This window comes from Sapajus apella, unplaced genomic scaffold (assembly GCF_009761245.1).
Source record: "Sapajus apella isolate SASKATOON/1434 unplaced genomic scaffold, GSC_monkey_1.0 scaffold42, whole genome shotgun sequence".
Classification (NCBI taxonomy): domain Eukaryota; kingdom Metazoa; phylum Chordata; class Mammalia; order Primates; family Cebidae; genus Sapajus; species Sapajus apella.
This window is the reverse complement of record NW_022436982.1, coordinates 4,682,917-4,696,949: the sequence shown is the minus strand read 5'-3', so window position 1 is coordinate 4,696,949 and position 14,033 is coordinate 4,682,917.

The window sequence follows — 14,033 nt, the reverse complement described above, 5'->3', positions numbered from 1 at the left end:
ATTTTTAAAATTAAACGTTGTGAAAACAATCCAGTCTTTTGCAGAGTTCTAAGTGGAATTCACTTTTAGTGCTTTTTTTTTCATAATCATTTCAAGGATTCAAAAGTTCACTCAAATATCCATAATATAAACATTTCATTAAAATATATATGTATATTAACAAAACTGACACTTTAATGATATTAAAATTTTGATATAATTTTTTTCTTTCCTGAAGTTACAAAACAGACCAAGAGGTAAATATAACCTGGACATATTTCTTATAGAACTAATTCTGTATATCTCTTCTAGCTTGATAATATACAGAGAGAATTCATGTGGATGCTTTCTGCACTTCTTTTTATTATCCATTCTAAAGAAATCAGTCTTGAAATTTCTTATTATGATATTTATTATACTTCCAAGGAAGAATAAGTACCCAACTCTCTCCAGTTATGCATGGGCATCATGCATTTATTTATGGCCTGTTATCTTTCAACTTGAATGTAATTTTCTTTCCTTAAGTAAGAGTTATACATACTGAAAATATTAGCAAAGGGAGAGCTCCCATGTAGTTCTTTATTCAAAAATTTCCAAATGCATATATTTTACCCAAAATAACAATAACAACAACAGCGAAAAGAAAATAGAGATGTAGTGGAATTAATTTCTATATATTTAAAATTTTTGGAGTGAATTATTTTTTCCCTGAAAGAAAGTGATAAATTAAGTTGCGTTCAACTCTCCTGAAAGTGACAGACCTCAATGACATTTTGCCTTGATAGAGTGTCTTCCTGTGTCAGCTTTCAAAGGTGAAGTATAGGGTCGGGAATTGATTTTTGGGGAAGCCAATCTTTAAATTTTCATAAAGGTCAAGCAGTTCACCTAAGGTTTTTGTCTTAATAGCATTTCTGAATCATTCTATGGTCAACTTGATTGATTGTAACTTTGGAGGCACCTAAAAAAATCTGCCAAAAAGCAGTCTATATTGCTAACTTGTAGATACCACCTGGAAAAAGCAAAAGCTTCCTTTTTTCATGTTGTGTTTCTTTTTTTTTTTTCAATTTATTTATTTTATTGCATTTTAGGTTTTGGGGTACATGTGAAGAACATGCAAGATTATTGCATAGGTACACACGTGGCAGTGTGATTTGCTGCCTTCCTCCCCATCACCTACATCTGGCATCTCTCCCCTTGCTATCTCTCCCCATGTTGTGTCTCATATAAAATGTGTTTCCTACTGGGGAAATATTTGGCATCTGTAGTAATTATCTATAAGTATTTCAAATGTTAACACACACACACACACACACACACACACACACACACACACATAATTTGCTATTTGTCTTTCTACATGCCTATCTTTGCACATATATCTATTTTTTCCCTAACCTGTATTTACAGTCATGGACAAATTAAGCATATTATTGCCTAATGGGCCATGAGCTGTTAGATTTAAGGCAATGATAACAAGAAAACAGCAACATCAAAATATATTACTCACTTTGGCTCTGTAGTTTCAGGATGATAGAAAATCTACTAATATCTTCTTCATATCTGTAAGCTTAAGGGCAATGATGTCATAGCAGGAATAATTTTACTACCTGAAAAATAGTCAATAGTTGACCTTCTCACATTATCTTTTATTTCTTAAAAACTGGAAAAAACAAATCATATGCTTGCTTATCTCTACTTAGTAACTATACAAACATGGGCAATTGCCTAATATCTTGTAGTTTCAGATTCCTCAATTTAGCTGATAACTCTACTGTAAGACTGGGTTAATAAATATGTATTTTAAGATTGTTATGAAACTTTACTTAAATAATTATATAAAACATTTAGTATAGTGCCTGTCATATAATATTGCTCAAATAATTTAATTATAATAATGACCACAGTGCTGTGATCAAACCTCTGAACACAATGAGAATATTAATAGGTAAGCTAATACACAGGATTGTATTAATGAACCTGATTCACAGTATTCTAGAGATCTTACCCAAGTAGAAGATAATAGTACCATTTTTCATTAAGTCTAGGGTCGCTGGTGTTTCCTCAGTGTCAAAGGAGACTATGATTTTATTTGAGGAGCACCAAATGAATTAGTTGACTTTCATTTAAGGTTCATGACATATGAAAAACATGCACCAAACATTAAAATCACATTCAGTGGAGCTAGCTCCCTATACTAAGATAAACATGTGGGCACCGAGACCTAGTTGAATGAAAAATTGATTCCCTTCTCCCATCTCACACTGATTTCAGGCCACAGGCCCTAAAGGGAAAATTTAGCAGAATTTCATGTTCTGTTTCAGTTATAACTTCTTAAAGTTGTAACATCTCCCCTCCCCATTATTATCCTTGTCTTTTTTGTTGCATGTTTTTTCTTTGGAGGAAGGAGAAATACATAGAATCAAATGCACACATGTTAAATGCAAGTTCTGTTTTAAAGGGGGAAGCTTTTGGCCATGAGAGACAGAAAGCCCATTGCAAATGGCTTAAACATTAAGGGAATTAGTTGTTTTTATATAACAATAAGTCCAGTGCTGTGTTGGCTATAAAATTAGGCAAGTGGTAGAAGAGGTAATCAAGTCTCACAATTGTATTTCCGTATTTTCATGTGCTATCTTCAGTATATTGCCAAGCTTCGTTCATTTAGGAAGATGACATCCCTAAATATCATATTGTGTTACACTAAATTCCAGAGACAAGAATGGAAATAATTGTTTTTTTGTTTGTTTGAATATTCATATGTCTCTTTAATTATGACAGGAACTATCCTAGAAGCCCTCCAGAAAGTCATGTGGTTTTCTGTTATTCAATCACTGGGAAAGAAAACTACATAATTGACTTAGACAAATCAGTAATACCCAATCACATTGGAGAGAAACATATCCAGAAAAATTTCCAGATTTGGGCATCATGGAAGATTTCAAAGTACTCGAGGATTAGCACCCACTTGTATGTGCTACAGACACATACCTAGTCACACACATGAAAAGCTATTTTTTATTAATAATGCATTAAGGTTTTTCAATATCATTCACATTAAATTATAGTTTTTCATATGTATAGTATGATTTATAACACATATTTGTTATTAATATAAAAAAGCTGCATTTAAACAGATACTTTTAATTTAGCTACTAATGTTTTACTGGTTTATTTCTAAAGCATATTCACACATATGTAGTTTCTTGAGTTACTATTCATGTATTTTTGGACTATTAAGGATCTGTTTTATTTTCATCTTCCCCAAATGCCAAAACGATAGCCTGTTATTTCTGCATAATTCCCTGACAGTTGTTTAGGGAGTGCATTTGTTCTTTCAGAGCAATATTTCTGTTAACAATCTTTGAAAACAATGTGCTTAGCGATTGTTTTAGTTTCCTAAAATTGAAAAAAAGCAATGTATTTTAAAAGTCTTAGGCATATTTTGGTTTAAAATATGGAGTTTATTCATTAAATAAGCAATGTATTTGTATCAGCTATATAATGTACACACACACACACACACACACACACACACACACACACACACACAGAGAGAGAGAGAGAGAGAAAGACACAAAGAGCGAGAGGCTCAATTTAAAATAGATTAATCAGGAAGATTTGTGAAGGGTACAATGGAGTTATCCTTGGTGGCTGGGAGGGATTTCTAATAGGCATAATAAGAGTTAGGCCATTCAAAGTATAAAGACTGCATTAAAAGCATGGAAATAAACAGCAGCTTTTAGAGCAGGTTAAGCTAGAAAGATTATGTGAACAGTGGAATAGGAACATGAGTAGTGAACTTTTTTTGGACAGATTATAGGGACTCATGGATATCAAGCTAAGAGTGCATTCTGTGGCATACTTTATTCTGTGGGTAGCGGAGAATGATTGGAGGTGATGTAGCAAGGCATAACATGTTTAAATTACTCTTAAGGAAAGATTAACCTGAAAGTGATGTGTATGATAATGTGGGGAAGACACAAAAGTTAGAAAGACCAAGTTACAAGCTAATTTTAAAGTTTAATTTATCATAGATTTTTAAAAGCATTTTTATCAGTGTGAAGCAATAAACAGAATGAATAACCAGGATTAAGGAAAGAATATATTTAAAAAATTGACCTGGTTACTGACTGTAGAATGAGAAAGAGGAAAATCTTAAAGCAATTTGAAATTTGAAACCTCTGTGTCTAGAAATAATAGTGCATCAAATAGTGATACATAATGATGCATAAAGAACATGTAGGGGGAAGAGAGGCAATAAATTAATCATTGTTTAGACATCATTTTGTCTAAATCATTTTGTTTCAGTGGGGAAAAAAGTCCTCAAGTTGGTAAATATTTATTGTTGGAAATGCAAAAATATAATGTGAGTTGCAGAACATAAGCTGGATTTTTGACTAATCTACACAGATGTGGCTGGTGATGCTGTGAGTATAAATAAGATAATTAAACAATAAGTTTATTTGTAAATATTGTATTAAAAAAAACTTTTTTAGTAATGACAGGATCTCGCTGTGTTGCCCCAAATCATCTCAAACTCCTGGCCTCAAGGGATCCTCTCACTAAGCCTCCCAAAGTGTTGGGATTATAGGTGTGAGCCACTGTGCCTGGCCAATGACAAGTTTTCAGAAAACATTATGAAGCAGACCCTTGAAATGTAAATGGGCAGAGAAGAAAGGCACAACAAATAGTAAAGAAGAGCAATAATTCCAGTTCACCCTGGCTCAATGGAAGCTCAGAAAGGAACATTTGAAAAGCAGGACATTGGTCAGTAGGGTCACATTCTGCAGGAGTAGCATGAATATGAAGGAGGATAAAGCAATTCTCTGCATTGGATTCTATGACGCTGAAGAGAGCAGTTAAATAGGAATAGGGTCAGATGACTGAGGTGAATTGAACAAAGCCAAGTTCAAAATGATGTGACACAGTCACCAACTGAAGGGGGAGATGCTGAGATAGAGAACTGGTATAGAAAATCCAAAATTCAGTCTAAATTAAATTATGCAGTGAATGTTGCTACACGTAAGATAATGCCTAGATAATGCATCAGTATTCAAGTGAAACTGATTCATCATATTCTTTTCATATTTTTATTAATATTAAAAGTTTCTTAGTCACAAGTCTTGGAAATCCTAATCACCTTTGAATCTTCCCTTTTACTCCGCAACCAGTTAGGATCAAAGGCGGCATGCTGCCTGCAATAGAGCATGCTTTAAATTAGATATGCATTCAAATTTCAGCTCTAAAATTCACCAGTTTAAAACCATAATTTAGTATATCTGGGGTTACTTTCCTCATGTGGAAGATGAGGGTAAATATATGTCTTTCAGTGTTTTTGTGAGATAATAGTAATGTGTGGAAAGGAAACCATCATAAGATACAGCAGTTAGTAGATACCCAAAATCTATTGATATTTTTTCTCATTCTCTTTAGTTTTTACCTGTATATCAATGACATCTGAATCAAAATTTTGTTTTTAGTCCTATAATGAATTCAACCTGTTTGAAACTGGATTTAGGGAAATTAGTTAAAAGGTTATTTTAATAGTTCTGGTAAAATACAAATTGCTGAGCTAAATCAAACATGTATCTTCTTATTAGATACTTCCATCTGCTTGTCCCATCTGACAGCTAATTTTGATATATATCTAACTTAATCAGCTAATCTTCCCATATAATATTTTTATAATCTGTTGCACATCTCCATCCCTATAATTTCATTCTGCAAGTTTTTATCTAGTCTCTTTCCTCCTTTCTAGCCATATATTCAGTACTTATCTAGCCCCATATACACTAGCCTTGTTTTTGGTTACTCAAACTTGTCTTATATTTTTATATGCCCTTTGTTTTGAATGTCTGTCTTCCTCATCTACGTAGCTAACAGTTTTCTCATCTTTCAAAATTTAGGAAATTACATTTTCTAAGAGTATCATCAATGGCTCTCTATCCTACCTATGGATAAATGATGTGTTTTGTCCTTTATTGCTTAAGACACCACGTGCACTACTCTGTTGAAGCTTTACTTATATCGTGTTTAGCTCTTTATTTCAGTGTCTTTTACATTCTTTAATGATACTTTATATTCGTATTGTTTGACTTTCAATAGATGCTGACTGAATAAAAAGGTATTGATTAACATACATCATAGAGTAGGGATTATATAATATGACCCAACAAAATTTTTTTTAAATTATTAATTATCTCATATTGTCACAACAGTGAACCTAGCTTTGCAATTTGGATAATTCATTTTGATAAAAAATTTGAATAAATTATAAAGGGCCCTTTAAAGTAAGACCAAAAAAGTACATAAAGTAATGACAACTAGATTCAAATGAGGAAAGATATAATGAGTTGGTATAGACCAGTTTAGAAAAGAAAAGAATGCTAACCCACTGCAACTATTTGAAGAGATTTATAAAGGGAATTGTATTTTTTCTTTTTATCATCCATCTCCAGAAGAGATAGAATAAGAAAAAAGCTTAAATTATATTAAGAATTTAGATTATCACTCTGAACAGACCATTATCTGTGTATAGTTAAAAGTAAAACAAGAATATTTTATTTGTGCCAACTTTTAAAATAAGATGAAAACCCTAGAATTAAGAAATTTGTTCAGAGAGGCTTCAGACTTTTCCTGACTAACAAAATAAGTATAACACAGAATATAAGAATTAAAGGATATGTTAATATATACTGTGTTTTTTCCTTTTTACTCATATTGTAAGCAGATTACTTTGTGCATATGACCAAAAACAATCAACAAATAAAAATATTATGCACATATTAAGGGTACTAGTCTCAGTTTAATTACCTACTTATAAAATAGCCATTAACTCCACAAGCTCTTAGCACATAACAGGATTTGTAAAAAATAATGAATACTTTTAGAAACTAGAGTATAAACCCAATTATAACATAGTACTTTTAAACTGAATTTACTTTATGTGTGAACAAGTATTTCATGCATTGAAAAATAATCAAATGCAAAAGGTCCATAATAAATTATGTTTCCTTCCCACGGCTATTCAATTTTCTTCTCTAACAGCATACCTGTAGGATCAAGTGCAGTTTCCTCCGTGTTGCAGACAAAGCACCATTATAGTCTTGTGTCTGCCCACTTTTCCAACTCATACTAGTTTAATATACATTCTCTCTCTAGTAATATGTATACCCCCCACATATATCTGCACTTGTTTTTTGGCTTCATAAAATATCTCAAAGATAATAGTGTATCAGCACATACTGATATGATTCATTCTAAAAAAATGACTTATTTCATTTTACAATTGTACAATAATTTATACTAAATGAAATCACTTTCATTTATATTACAGGCTTTCCCCGACCATAATGCAAATGAGAGAAGCTTCTCCATTTGTATTGATATAATCTAGTGAACAAATGAACATACAAGTAAAGACCATTTACTCAGAGCATGTAAACCATTTCAAATATTTATTTTTCAGCAGCATCCACCAGAAAACATAGAAGAGCTCCTTATGAGTGATTACATTTTGGGCACATACCAGATTGTTCTAAAGTAATGGATGTCTATAAGTAAATTTTAGACTAAATTCTTCCATGTACTATAAAATATTCAGAACCTTCCACTGTGGGATCTCTGAGAGATTTAGCAATTAAAGTATAATATGCTAGAAGGATATTGACCATACTCAGGACCAGTTGGATAGGTAAAACCTTAGTAGGAATTCCTATAGTATTCTGGGAGGAGGCAGAAAATGGCAGTTGAGATTCCACTCCTCCCCACACCCCACATCACCAGAGAGAACCAGAGTAATAGAACTTTGACAAATGATGTCACCTTTCAGGGCTAAAGGGAAGGCTGTCACTGGGGGACCATGATTGCAGTCCATTGTCCCTGTCTGGAGCATTAAGAGGGAGGTTCTCCAGTGTCAGGAACAACCACTTTCACTCTATGCTGTGAAATCTATGCTCTTTATCTCGTTCACCATCTCTTTTGCTTTACTTGTTCTGTAAGCTCCACTGTAAGTTGTGTTTGATGAAACTTAGCCATTATCTGAAAGTTTCAGAGTAGGACTCAATAGTGATATTGCTTAAGACTAGTACATAAAGCAAACAGAGATGAAGCAGCTCATAAATTGAAGAAAGAGTGCTGTTTTCTTATGTCTCAGTTCGCTAGAAACCTCTCTGCTGTACTGGAGCGTTCCTCTTTCCCTTCCTAGATCTGATCTCTGAATGTTTTACAGTCTCCAGTTTTGTATGCTCAGTTCTTTAGGTCCATCAATTACTGAGTCTACTTTTGCTGTAGGAAGTATATTAGTAGGAGATGCAGTGAAAGTGAAGAGACCCATGGTTTACAAATACCTACAGTCCTTAACCTGAGAAGTAGAAAGACATAAATAACTCAAAACTTAGGCTTTCATAGAAAACACCTAGGTAACCTACAGAAGTTTCACTAAAGGGACAACTGACTTTAATTTTCATGGCTCCATCATGAGAGTGATAGACTAGAACCAAGATAGTCAGGTCTACTGAGAGGGCACTGGAAGGCATCCTGCTCATGGCGAGAGGACCTGTCTTTGATGTCCATGTCCCAGGCATAGCATACACAGGATTCAAACAGAACTTGCCAAAGAACAAAACATGGATGATAAATGGAATAAAGGCATATTTGTGAATTAACACCAATTATAAATGGTTGGTAGTTCCTTCCAAAATGTTGAGAATTTACTCTTCAGGGAAAAAGATGAAAAGTAATGTATATGAGAGGAAGAGAGACTTATGATAGGTAGAACATAAATCAATGAATGCCTAATAACTGTAAATGGAAGTGGAAGTAGGGTTTTAGCCTTTTAGCCCAACTCTTTAGGCACTGGAGGTGTAATAAAGCAAAGAATATCAAGACTAGATGTCATCAGTGACAAAAACTGGCAACTCCTTTTGCCTAACTGATGACCTAAAAAGTAATTAAAAGAATAAACTATCAGGTGATGATACATGTAAAATTCTTCATTCTAGTGTTCTGGAGTAGAGCTAAACAAGAGTGTGAAATTAGAGGGCCTCTATTTGTTGGGGTAAGGTTTGTGACCAGAAGTTTTGGCTGGGCCTTGGGTTTTCTGAGGATGAGCAGAAAGAGCATTACCAAAGTAAGTAAGATCTAAGGAAGAAGCTCTAGGTAGATCACAGATTCAGAATTATGCCAATGACCATGCAAACTCAAATACATAGAAATGAGGTCCTTGGGTCAAAAGTAAAAGGAAGTAGAATGTAAGAAGTATAGGCAGGAAGTGGAGTACAGATGAGTGGAGGCAAATGGCTTAGTCTGTAAGCCTTTACTGAGGAAGGTGGAGGATGAGGCAACTTTCCATACAAATTCAAAACCATGGGCGCTGGACAGAGAAAAAGGACTTTTTTTTTTTTTTTTCATATTTTGGAAACATAAATTTTGCAACCAAGTACACCAATTTTTCTAAGAAATAATTTATTTTTTTCAGTCTAATTTTTCTCTTTTCTCCTTTCCTTTAGTTCCTACTTAGTTCTTTAGAAATGAAGTAACAAGCTGAGCATGGTGGCTCACACCTGTAATCCCAGCACTTTGGGAGGCCAAGGTGAGCAGATCACCTGAGGTCAGCTGTTTGAGACCAGCCTGGCTAACATGGCGAAACCCTGTCTCTACTGAAAGTAAAAATTAGCTGAATGTGGTGGTCCATGCCTGTAATCCCTGCTACTTGGGAGGCTAAGGCAGCAGAATCACTTGAACTTGGGACATGGAGTTTGCAGTGAGCTGAGATTGTGCCAGTCCACTCCAGTCTGGGTGACAGAGCAAGACTCTGTCTCAAATAAAAAATAATAATAAAAATAAAATCACAGGTTTTTACTTTCTCGTCATCAGACACCCCTTACAGGGCAAGTTCATCTAACTACGGGCTTAGAAGTTTCAGAGCAGAACTCTCTCTCACCATAAGGTTGCCTCCCAGAGATAAAAGCTAATTTATAACCCAAGTATGCCGGCTATGGGACTTCCTCCTACCTGGAGAGTTTTCAGCCACCTTCACAACCTATTTATGCCTATGAACATGCCAATCTGACTGCCCCATAAATAAGGCATCAAAGTATGCACATCCCCCACCTGCCCAATTCTGCCCCCAACCCTTTAAAAGTGCCTATTTGGCTGGGTGCCATGGCTCATGCCTATAATCCCAGCACTATAGGAGGCCAAAGCAGGTGTAATACAAGGACAAGAGATTGAGACTACCCTGACCAACATGGTGAAAACCCGTCTTTACTGAAAATACAAAAGTTAGCTGAGCATGGCAGTGCATGCCTGTAGTCCCAGCTACTCAGGAGGCTGAGGCAGGAGAATCTCTTGAACCCAGGAGGCGGAGGTTGCAGTAAGCCGAGATCCCACCACTGGACACCAGCCTGGGTGACAGAGCGAGACTCTGTATCAAAAAAAAAAAAAATGCCTTCTTTATGCTCCAAAAGTGAAACTGTACACTTAAGACAGGAAACGTATACTTCTTCCTTTAAAGTTTAATGGAATGAAAAGTCACTTTCTCTATACCAGACCTCACTCTTATGCAAATTGTGTTTGTTCTGCAAGCAGCAAGCAGGTGAACCTGTGCTTCTGTTACAGTTTTGGTAGCCCATGTAAGGTGTGCTGAATGTTCTGGGTGATTCAAGCCTGTAAGTCCGGTTCCACTACAAGGTAAGGTGTGGGGTTGCCTGTGAATGTCAGCTGCTCAAGGTTAGTGGACCTCGTAACAGGAATGTCAGGAAACTTATTAGCAGTTTTCAAAAATGCTTTTGTTTTGAGGGCGGCACACGTGTCTGCTGCCTCCAACACTTTGCTGATGCAAAGAAAGTTACCTTTGAAAAATCCAGCAAACTTTGAAACTGGGCAAATTGGTCAGAAGGCCCAACTACCTTCTGAAACTTTTTGGGGTATTTCTGGGGCCCTGCTGTATGTAAGAGTTCGTTGCTAGTGACACCATTTGAGCACTTGATGCATTTATATTTGTTTGCATGTGCAGTGCCATAGGAGCTTTGCTTGAGTTTTACTCAGTTGCCTCTGAAACCATTTGGAACAGGGGAGGGAAATTCAGAACCTCACACAGCAGACTCCTTGACTGGGGACTTGTTTGGAAATAAGCTGTTTGTTTGTATATATGAATGTATGACTTTATGTATGGGTCCTGATCCTTTTCTTTACTCTTTACCTTCAATTTCATCCTCCTGACCCTCTGTGAAAGCTACCACCAGGTTTACCTAGACTTTCCCTGAGAGGAGATAAATGAGAATGGTTGGAGGAGCTACCTTTCACTGTGTGGTGGCTAGAAGGCTTCTGAGTTTCCTTTCTTCCCTTTAACTTTTTTTCTCTCTTACAATTCACTTGTAAAACCTGGCTCCTATACAGAGGCCTGCCAGGCTATGTCTTCCTCTCTCTTCTTATCTGCTTGCTTTAAATTTGCTGTTATTAAGCTGCTGGTACTGACATAGGACTCATTATTCGTGGTTTAACTAGAATGCAAACATTAGAGACTTGTTTGGAACTGAAGGAAAAATGGTAAAAAGAGGTGTTTGTTTGTTTTTTAAACAACCATAGAAACTGCTTTACCCGGATTTTAGTTCACAGCTTTCATTGGATTATATGTTAACGCAAAGTTAGATATATAGACATTCCAATTACATCAAAAAATAGTGTTCATTCAGCTGTCTTTTATAAAGTAATGAGTTGTATATTTATATTGATGAATGAGACTAATTTGATATTATTAGTTCAATGAAAGTACCTAAATTTTCTGAGTTATTGACAAAATGCCCATGTGTTTGACTTGAAGTTTCTTGCTTAAAAAACATGTAAAGTTCACAGGCTTTAAAGGCAGTTAAAAAGGAAATAACTTTAAATAATGACCATTTTTTGTAGTATCTCAGTTTCCAGAAGTATTCTAAAACAGTTAAAAAGGGGAAAATGTAGTACATATAAGTGAAATAAATGCTTTTAAGTAAACTTTTTGTATAATGTAGAATCTTAAAATCTTTTTTGGATGCTTGTTGAATGCCTAGGTCATTTTTGATTGATAAAGGTTTAGTATATGGGAAACATGTTCCAAAAATTGTGGAATGACTCTCTATAAAATATTAATGTCTGATAGGAAGTTTAGGATTTCTTGCTTCCCAGGTTTATATAAAATATGCCAAAGAAGATGTGTCCATATTGAGTAAAAGAATAATTTCATCTAATTCAAAAGTTGGAAATACTAGCTATTTGTTCTGGCTAAAACCTGATACTAAAGAAATTATTAAAGATTATTTCTTCTGCCAACTCCGTAGTTAATTTCTATCTCTCATTTCATTATTAAGTTAATTTAGTTAACTTAATTAAAGTTGACATACAGGCTATTTGTGTACACATATTGTTTTAAAGCCCCTGCTCTCCCTGTAAAATCTTCTCAGTCAATGGAATTCTGATTCTCTGTTTATTCCTATATGTTCCTCCTTCCTTGTATATCCAATTTTTTTCTGCACCCTACCAGATCTGCTTCTGTTTGTATGTTTATATGTGTTGTATGTGATGTTTCATATCAAAATACATGAAAGAGCTCTAATTGATTGTCTTAAAATTTATAAATTTGCTTAAACATATTTTCTAAGAAAAATATAGAAACTTTAATGCCTTTAAGTCATGTAACTCTAATAAACTTTCAAAAATAAATCCAGCTTAAAGATTACTGATAACTTAAACACATCTTCAAAATTTAGACATGTGGTCTAAAACACGTCAGATATTGTTTGTTATATGCTTTCAGGTCATAAGCTGCTTCTATGACTTTTAATTATTTGACTTCACTGTTTTATAGCCACTAGATTCTAGGCAAGGCCTGAGGATGTATGGAGTTAGCTTGGTTCCCTGGCTAATCTGGGAAGAGGCAAACATTGTCTGTAGCTCCTTCCTTGTCCTGGTCTCTACAACCTGAGGCATGGTTAAAAGTACTTACTTTACTAGGTTTTTTACCAAAAATAAGTTTCTAAGAGTTAACATTGTAATATGTAATTAAGACTATTGGAGACAACAGTTTTACAAGTAAGGTGTATAAGAAAAGTATTATACATTTTGTTAAAAGGTTATAATAAGGCATGGTAATATAATTTTTGTTAAAGAGAATATAATTTTGTCTTGCTCAGAAGCTCTTAAAGATTGTCTTAATCTAGAAGAGTAATAAGGAAAACCTGAAGGTTTAAACAATTTGTAAAATATTTGCGAAAGTTTGATATTGTAAAACAAATTATATGGGTATGAGCAAGTTGGCTAAAATGGAGACTTTAGAAGGAGATTATTTAGTTTCTCTGTAACATATATGTTAGAATAAAAGCACACTGATGTGGAATCAGAATCTGGGCCCATGTGTCTGAATAACAGGGTTTTCTTAGAGAACTGATCTGCTGCTTAACAGAAAATTGTAAAGGGTTATAAGTTTATGATAATCTTATCTTATAGTTACACTAATTAAGATTGGATAGATTTGTTTATACGGGTTTTTGTTTTGTTTTTAGAATTGGGTTTAACATTAATAGCACATTAATGCAAAGGTAAAATTTGGCCTTCTCTTTTGAACAAGATTTTCATGTAATATTAAAAGTTAATGAAAGACTTCTGTTTCAGTTTTGAATAAATGACAGAAAAAGAGCATAGAGAGATAAATAAGTTCAGTTCACTTCATGGTGTCTTTATTGAGTTTTGTTTGGAGAGTGGAGTCTATCCTGTATAAATGAGTAAAGATTTTTTCCCTTTTACTTATAGTTACCTGGAATTTTATTTTGTAATATCAAGTGTTTAAACCTTTGATATTTGACAAACTTTCCAAAGTCAAATTCTAAATTAAGCCTTTTTAAAATTTTTAATCCGGTTAGCCCTTTTAGATATTAAGTCCCTCAAGGTCCAAAAGAGATATATTTGGCTTATTTGGTATATTAAATCCATATGAGAAACATTGTAAAATCTAAAATTATGTTTAAGTTTTTTTGTTATATAAGTGTTTTGTTGTTCTTGTTTGAGACAGGATCTGACTT